The following is a 9,071-nucleotide window of genomic DNA, read 5'->3' on the forward strand; positions in this document are numbered from 1 at the left end:
TTTATTGATTTGTGTTTGTTGAACCATATTTGCATTCCTGGGATAAATCCTACTTGATCATGGTATATTGTCTTTTGATGTGCTGGGTTTGGTTTCCAGTATTTTGTTGAGGATCAGTGAATCTGTGTCCCTCAAGGATACTAGCCTCAACTTTCTCAAGTTGGAACATAAAGGTTGCATGTTAGAAAACATGAAATATGGGAAAACCAAACAAATTGAGTCATTGAAACAGGAGAAAGACACTGTCCTGCAAGTAGCAGAGAAGGAAGAGGAAAGGCAGCTTAAATAAAATGCATAAAAATAAATCTATTTTCTTTCTTATGATTCATGTATTACTCAGAGGTCTCTGAGTTCCTAGAACTTCTGTTGAGATTTTCAAATCAATTAGTAATAACATTCACATATTGTATTTTGCTGATGTGCTTTACTGCTAATTTCTATGGGAAAAAAATTAGACTCCATCTAATTTGTATGTTGAGACTTTTTATTACTGTTCCAATCTTGGTTGTTTGTATGTGTCCAGGAATTCATTTCCTGTAGATTTTCTAGTTTGTTGATGGATAGTTGTTCATAATAGTGACTTTTTTATATCTGTGGTATCAGTTTTTTTTCTACAAGTATATTTAATACTGCTTTATTCTAGTTATAGGATAAAACTTGAAACAAACTAAAATATTTCTGTGTTAGAAAGGTTAAATTGGACAGGCATGGTGATACATGCCTGTAATCCTAGCACATTGGGAGACCAAGGCAGGTGGATCACTTGAAGTCAGGAGTTTGAGACCAGGCTGGTGAACATTATGAAAACTAAAAAAAATTAGCTGGGCATGGTGGTCATCATCTATAATCTCAGTTACTTGGGAGGTTGAGACAGGAGAATCACTTGAATCCAGGAGATAGAGGTTGAAATGAGCCGAGATCATGCCATCGCTCTCCAGCCTGGACGACAGTGAGAGACTCGGTCCAAAAAAAAAAAAAAGGATGAATTGTGCAATAGTCACACAGGCATGAATAGCCATTACAATGAGTAAACAATATCTTAATGCAAACAACATGGATTAATCTTAAAAGCATCATGTTAGATAAAAGAAGCAAGGCAAAATAATGCATTTCTCAGTTGCTAACATGATGAAAAGTAAAGGAATTATAAAAGCTAGGCTAATTACTTTCATTTTTAAAAAGCTATTTTTATTGTGGGTACATAGATATATTTTTGGGTATATAAGATATTTTGATGCAGGCATGCAATGTGAAATAAATATATTATGGAAAAAGGGGTATCTCTCCCCTCAAGCATTTATCCTTTGAGTTATAAGCAATTCATCTCCATTCTAAGTTTTCCTAAAATGTGCAATTATTGATTATAGTCACCCCACTGTGCTATCAAATAGTAGGTCTTATTCATACAATGTTTCTGTACCTATTAACCATCCCTACCTTTCTCCTCAGACCCCTGTAACCCTCCCAGCCTCTGGTAATCACCCTTCTCCTCTCTATCTACATGAGTTTAGTTGTTTTGATTGTTATACCCACAAATAAGAGAGTACATATAATGTTTGTCTTTCTGTGCCTGATTTCTCAACATAATGATCTCCATTTCCATCCATGTTGTTGCAGATGACAGGATCTCATTCTTTTTAAACTGAATAGTACTCTATTTTGTACAGGTACTGTATTTTCTTTATTCATCTGTTGGACACTTAGGTTGCTTCTAAATCTTGGCTATTATAAACAGTGCTGCAACAAACATGGGAGTATTTGACATACTGATCTCCTTTCTTTCGGGTGTCTACCCAACAGTGAGATTGCTGGATCATACGGCAAGTACAGCTAGTGCTCGACTTACAACTGCGATTGGTTCCGATAGACCAGTCGTAACACGATTTGGTCGTAAGTTGAGGAGGCTATATGTACAGTACTGTGAAATGATGTTATAAAAATCTTTAAGTCATATTTTATCATAATTTTCTTTCATTATTGTTATATATAATAATTTTCTTTGTTCATTTTATGCCATTTGTGCCTTGAGGAATAAACCAGTCTTCAAACAATCCTTGTGTCATCCATGCTTTACGTTGAGAACGAGAGTAGATGGGCAGTGTGTGCTTGTTAACATTCCTGAACACACGCGGGTTGTCTGAGTGATAAATTAAGAACGGCTTCAGCTTAAACCCTGCGATGTTCCTGCCAAGCAGCAGAGTTAGCCTATCCTTAAATGCTTTAAATCCCAGCATGCTTTTGGCCTCTTTGTGAATATAAGTGCTTGCTGGCATCCGTTTCCAAAATAATCCAGTTTCATCAACATTGAAAATCTGTTCTGCTAGATATCCCTCATCTGTAATTAATTCATCCAGACTATCAACAAACTTATGTGCTCCTTCCTCATCCGCACTCGCTGCTTCTCCAGTCACTCGAACACTATGCATTTGGAATCTTTTCTTGAATCTCTGGAACCAGCCAGTGCTTGCTACAAACTCTTGACTGTAATCTTCTCCAGCACACCCCTTCAGAGTCTGAAATAGACTTCTCGCCTTGATCTGCACAGTAAAAAGGCTGGCCGTTTTTGAATTTGATCTTCCATCCAAATATATAGCAATTTCTCCATTTCGTGGATGGGCCCGCTTCGTTGCTTTGTTATAACTGTTGATCTGCATGGGTGCAGAACCTTTCACAGCTTCACGAATTCTTTCTTTATCTTTCAAAATCGTCGACACAGTCCAGTGTGATAACTTCGTATCACGTGCGATCACATTCACTTTCTTTCTTCCTTCATACTGCTTAATTACCTTCATTTTCGTGTCGAGATCGGTGGCCTTTCTTTCCTTCTTGGCAGGCCGAGGTGTAGACAAAGACAATTTCCTCTTGGTAGACATCTTGGGAGGGGTTTGATGAAAAATATCCAAGACACAAAACACAAATTGCTGTACCGAGTCTGGGATAACAGTTGAAATGGTGCACGCAGAGATGGTAGTGCTGCTGGAAGCTGGTCTGCACTGTTGTCCGCCCAGCTAGACAACGTTTGCACTGCCAGACGCGACGTAGTCATGGCTAGGGATTGTGGTCGTAAAGCCGAATGGTTGTAAGTTGCATAGGTCGTAAGTCGATCAATACCTGTATATTATTAGTTTTTTGAAGAACCTCCAAACTGTCCCCCCACTTTTTTTTTTTTTTTTGACAGTTGGCAGAGCTAGCTGAGGTTTTGTTTTGGACCAAAATAAATAAATAAATAAATTGTTCGTACCTGCCGGCATGGGCAAGGGGTGGGTCCCCAGGCAGTAAACTCCTCCTCGGTGGGCTGCAGGCTAGAACTGAGCCTTGGGTGGGTCTCCTGTTTCCTGTGCTCCCCTGTACAGTGTTCTCCCTCCTAGGCTCTGGGGCAGCTGCCGGAGGGGCAGGCTGGGAGTGGCCGCCGCAGCTGTTGACTTGGGCAGGTCAGAGGACTCGGACACCAGCTTCCCATCGCAGGTCTTGATCTTCTTCACAACCATGGCCCTGGTGGAGCTGATGCGGTTGAAGGAGCTGGAGCCCGTGCCGCAGCCAAAGCTACAGCCCAGGCCGTAGCTGAGGCCAGGACTTCTGAGGCCCCCATAGGTCGAGCTCAGACCACCTGCATAGCCACTGGTGGTCTTAGCATGGATTTACATACATTCTGCATCCCAAACTCCAGCTGGCTTCCAGCAGCTTCCTGTAGGTGGCGATCTAGATGTCTAGGGCTAGCTTGACGTCGATCAGCTCCTTGTGCCGCTGCCACACCAGGTCCTGCTTGGCCCGCTGCAGGCGGCCTCCAGCTTGGACAGCTTGGTGTTCCCATCCTTAATGGCCAGCTCACCACACTGCTCCATGGTGGCCTCCAGGGAAGCCCTCTGGCCTTTGAGGCCCTCAATCTCAGCCTGGAGACGGCTGATGTTCAGTTCATCTCGGAGATCTCAGGCTTTTTACGCTGCAGGTCATCCCCGTGCTTCCCAGCCAGCGTCTGCAGCTCCTCATACTTGATCTGGTACATGCTCTCAGCCTCAGCCCAGCTGCGATGGGCGATCTCATCCTGCAACTTAACCTCAGCGATGATGCTGTCGATGTCCAGGGAGGGCCTGTTGTCCATGGACAGTACCACAGACATGTCCAAGATCTGGGACTACAGCTCCTGGACCTGCTTTTCATACAGCTGCCTCAGTCAGCCCTTCCAGGCAAGACTGCGGCTCTATCTTGTTCATGTAAGCTCATCCACATCTTTCTTGATAAGGACAAATTCATTCTTGGTCTCTGTATTCTTAATGATCTCATCCTTATAATTGTTCTTGAAGTCCTCCACCTGCCCCTGCATGTTGCCAAACTCTGCCTCCAGCTTCAGCTTCTCCTGGTCCATAGTTTCTAGCTGCTAAGGTTGTTGATGTAGCTCTCGAACATGTTGTCCATCTGGCTCCGAGCCATCTTCTGCTGCTGCAAGTGGCTCCACTTGGTCTCCAGCATCTTGTTCTCCTGCTTCAGGAACCATATCTTGTCAATGAAGGCGGCAAACTTGTTGAGGGTCTTGATCTGCTCCTTTTCCTGGGTGCACATGGCCTGGATGTTGGGGTCCACCTCCAGGTTAAGGGGGCTTCGCAGGCTCTGGTTGGCCATGACGCTGATCATGCCTCCCATGCCGCTGGCCCCACCACAGCCTCTGCCCAGGCCATCCCAGAAGCTGCTGCTGCCCACTCAGGAGAAACTCGAGGACCTGATAGGGGTACCCGGCCCACTTGTGTAGGAGCAGCTGCTGAAGGCCCTGGGACCAGAGGTGAACACCTTGTAGGACTTCTGGGTCATGCAGATAGATGTGGTAGAGGCAGGAAGGCTGAATCAGGCAGAGATTCCAGAAGGAACAGAGAAACTGCTCCTTAGTCAAGGGTTGCCTTTTCTTTATATCTTCGTTAGCATTTATTATTGCCTCTTTTGGATATAAGCCATTTTAACTGGGTCAAGATGATATCAGATTGTAGTTTTGATTTGCATTTATCTGATCAGTGATGTTGAGCACCTTTTATATGCCTGTTTGCCATTTGTATACTTTTTTTTTTATTTTTTGAGACAGAATTTTGCTCTTGTCGCCCAGGCTGGAGTGTAACGGTGCGATCTCCGCTCACTGCAACCTCTGGCTCCTGGGTTCAAGTAATTTTCCTGCGTCAGCCTCCCAGGTAGCTGGGATTACAGGTGCCCACCATCATGCTCAACTACTATGTTTTTTTTTAGTAGAGATGGGGTTTCTCCATGTTGCCCAAGCTGGTCTCGAACTCCTGACCTCAGGTGATCCACCTACCTCGGCCTCCCAAAGTGCTGGGATTACAGGCGTGAGCCACTGCCCCTGGCCACCATTTGTATATCTTTTGAGACATGGCTATTCAAAACTTTTGCCCATCTTTTGATTGGATTGTTAGACTTCTTTCCTATAGAGTTGTTTGAGCTTCTTAAATATTCTGGTTATTAATAGCTTGTCAGCTAGGTAGTTTGCAAATATTTTCTCCCATTCTGTGCGTTGTCTCTTCGCTTTGTATCCTTTGCTGTGCGGAAGCTTTTTAACTTGATGTGATCCCATTTGACTATTTTTGCTTTGGCTGCCTGGCCTGTGGGTTATGTCTCAAGAAATTTTTGCCCAGATCAATGTCATGGAGATTTTCCCATTGTTTTACTGTAGGAGTTCCATAGTTTGAGGTCTTAGATTTAGGTGTTTGATCCATTTTGATTTAACTTTTTGTGTATGGTGAGAGGTAGGGGTCTAGTTTCATTATTCTGCATATGGATAATCCATTTTTCCAGCACCATTTATTGAAGAGACTGCCTTTTCCCTAATATATGTTCTTAGCACTTTTGTCAAAAATGAGTTCACTGTAGGTGTATGGATCTGTTCCTGGTTTCTGTATTCTCTTCCATTGGTCTATGTGTCTGTTTTTGTGCCAGTACCATATTGCTTTAGTTACTATACCTCTGTAGTACAATTTGAAGTTGGGTAATATGATTCCTCCAGTTCTCCCCTCCCCCAACCTTAGGATAGGAATTGCGTTGAATCTGTAGATTGCTTTGGGTAGTACGTACATTTTCCAATGACTATTCCAATGACAAATGTGAAATTTTTTTTTGCTGTCCTCTTCAATTTCTTTCATCTATGTTTTTTATAGTTTTCATTAGAGATCTTTCACTTCTTTTGGTTAATTCTCAGGCATTTAATTTTACATGTAGCTATTGTAAATGAGGTTTCTTTCTTGATTTTTCACATTGTTTGCTGTTGTCATATAGAAATGCTACTGATTCTTGTGTCCTGTAACTTTACTGAATTTATCAGTTCCAATAGTTTTTTCTAAATGTAAGATCATATCTGCAAACAAGCATACTTTGATTTCTTCCTCTTTTATTTCGATGCCCTTTAGGTTGTTCTCTTGTCTGATTGCTCTAGGTAGGACTTCCAGTACTACGTTGAGTGACATTGGTGACAGTGGCCATCCATGTCATGTTCCAGATCTTAAAAGGCTTTCAGTTTTTTCCCATTCCATATGATACTAGCTGTGAATCTGTCATATATGGCTTTTATTATGTTGAGCTATGTTCTTTCTTGCCTGAGCTTTTTGGCAGTTTTTATCATGAAGGGGTGTTGAATCTTATCAAATGTTCTTTCAGCATCAATGAAATGATCATATATGGTTTTTATCCTTCATTCTGTTTTGATGTGTCACATTGGCATATGTTGAACCATCCTTGCAAACCAGGGATAAATCCCACACCATGATTAATAATCTTTGTAATATATCATTGATTTCAGTTTGCTAGTATTTCATTGAAGATTTTTGCCTCAATATTCAGGGATATCTGCCTGTAGTTTGCTCTTTTTGAGGTGTCTTCATCTGGTTTTGGTATCAGGGTAATACTGGACTTGCAGTACTCCCTCTATTTTTTGGAATTGAATAGGACTGATATTAGTTCATTTTTCAAGTGTTTAATAGAATGCAGCGGTGAAGCTGTCGGGTCCCAGGCTTTTCTTTTTTTTTTTGGAGATTTTTTATTATGGCTTCAATCTTGTTACTTGTTATTTGTCTGTTCAGGTTTGGGATTTCTTCATGATTCGATCTTGGTAGGTTGTATGTGTCTAGGAATTTTTCCATTTCTTTTAGATTTTCCAATGTATTGGCATCTAGTTGCTCACAGCAGCCACTGATGATCCTTTGCATTTCTACAGCATCAGTCTTAATGTCTCCATTTTCATTTCTGACTTTATTTTCATCTTCTCTCTTTTTATCAGTCTGGCTAAGGTTTGTCGATTTTGTTTAACTTTTGTTGCACTTATCTTTTGTACTGTTTCATTTCAGTCTTATTTCTGCTTGATCTTTATTTTTCTAATTTTGCGTTAGGTTTGCTCTAGCTTCTCTATTTCTTTGAGATACACAGTTAGATCATTTTTTTGAAGTTCTTCCTTTTCTTTGATGTAGGACATACAGCTATAAACTTCCCTCTTAGTACAGCTTTTGCTGTATCTCAGAGCTTTGGGTATGTTGCATTTCCATTATCACTTGTATCAATAAATTTTTCAGTTTCTTTAATTTATTCATTGACCCACTGGTCATTTAGGATGATATTGTTTAACTTCCATATATTTGTATGCTTTGCAAAATTCCTCTTGTTCCAGTTTTATTCCATTGTGGTCCGAGATGATGCTTGATAATTCCATTTTTGAATTTTTTCAGACTTGTTTTGTGACCTAACAAATATATTGTCTATCTATGAGAATGATCCGTAGGCTGAGGAAAAAACTGTGTATTCTGCAGCCATTGGATGAAATGTTCTGTAAATATCTATTAGATCTATTTAGTCTATAGTGAAGATTAAGACTGTTTCTTTGTTTCTATCTGGATGATTGTTCACAGCTGAAAGTGGGGTGTTGATTTCCAACTGTTACTATATTGAGGCCTATCTTTCTCTGTAGCTTTAATAATATTTGCTTTATATATCTGGGAGCTCCACTGTTGGGTGTGTGTGTGTGTGTGTGTGTGTATTTAAAATTATTATATTGTATTGTTGAATTGATCCCTCTATCATTATACAGTGAACTTCTTTGTCTCTTGTAGTTTGGTCTTAAAATCTACTTTGTCTGATAAGTATAGCAACTCCTGTTCTTCTATAGTTTCCATTAGCATGGAAGATCATTCTCCACTCCTCTACTTTTCAGTCTATGTGTATCATTATAGGTGAACTGTTTCCTGTAGGCAACAGATTGCTGGGTTTTGTTTTTTCATCCATTCAGCTATTATACATCTTTTGATTAGAGAGTTTAATCCATTTATATTCACTGCTACTGTTGGTAAGTAAACACTCCTGCCATTTTCTGGTTGTCTTTGTGGCTTATCTAATTTTTTTCCTCCCTATCTTCCTTTAGTGAACATGATTTTCTCTGGTGATACAGTTTCTTTGTTTAGTTTTTTTCTTTCTTTTCTTTCTTTTTTTCTTTATTTTCTTTCTTTCCTTTTTTTTTTTTAGATGGACTCTTGCTCTGTCACCAGGCTGGAGTGCAGTGGCATGATCTTGGCTCACTGCAACTCCTGCCTCCTGGGTTCAAGAGATTCTCTTGCCTCAGCCTCCCGAGTACCGGGGACTACAGGCATGTGCCACCACACCCAGCTAATTTTTGTATTTTTCATAGAGAAAGGTTTTCACCACGTTGGCCAGGATGATCTCAATCTCTTGACCTTGTGATCTGCCTGCTTTGGCTTCCCAAAGTGTTGGAATTACAGGTGTGAGCAACCAGGCCTGGCCTCTTCTTAAATTTATTTAAAAATACATATATAACTTACTGCTTTTTGTTCCGGTCAGACATAACTTACCTGCAGTTTTTGCTTTTCACATTTTGTGTATTCATTATATATTTTTTGGCTTGAGATTACCATGAGGTTTGCAATAGTATCTTATAATCTATTATTTTAACCTGGTAACAACTTAACACTCTATAAACAAACATATAAAAAGAAAGCTAATAGAAACTTTACACCTTAAATCCATTCCCTGCTTTTTTTTTTTTTTTTTTTTTTTTTTTTTTTTTTTTTTTTTTTTTTTTT

General features: G+C 40.3%; 1 pseudogene; it reads right to left on the reverse strand.

Moving 5' to 3' along the window:
- Nucleotides 1–3,302: 3,302 nt before the first annotated feature.
- Nucleotides 3,303–8,833, reverse strand: LOC108287955 (annotated as a pseudogene).
- Nucleotides 8,834–9,071: the final 238 nt, after the last annotated feature.

Source organism: Cebus imitator, unplaced genomic scaffold, assembly GCF_001604975.1.
Source record: "Cebus imitator isolate Cc_AM_T3 unplaced genomic scaffold, Cebus_imitator-1.0 Scaffold358, whole genome shotgun sequence".
NCBI classification, from domain to species: Eukaryota; Metazoa; Chordata; class Mammalia; order Primates; family Cebidae; genus Cebus; species Cebus imitator.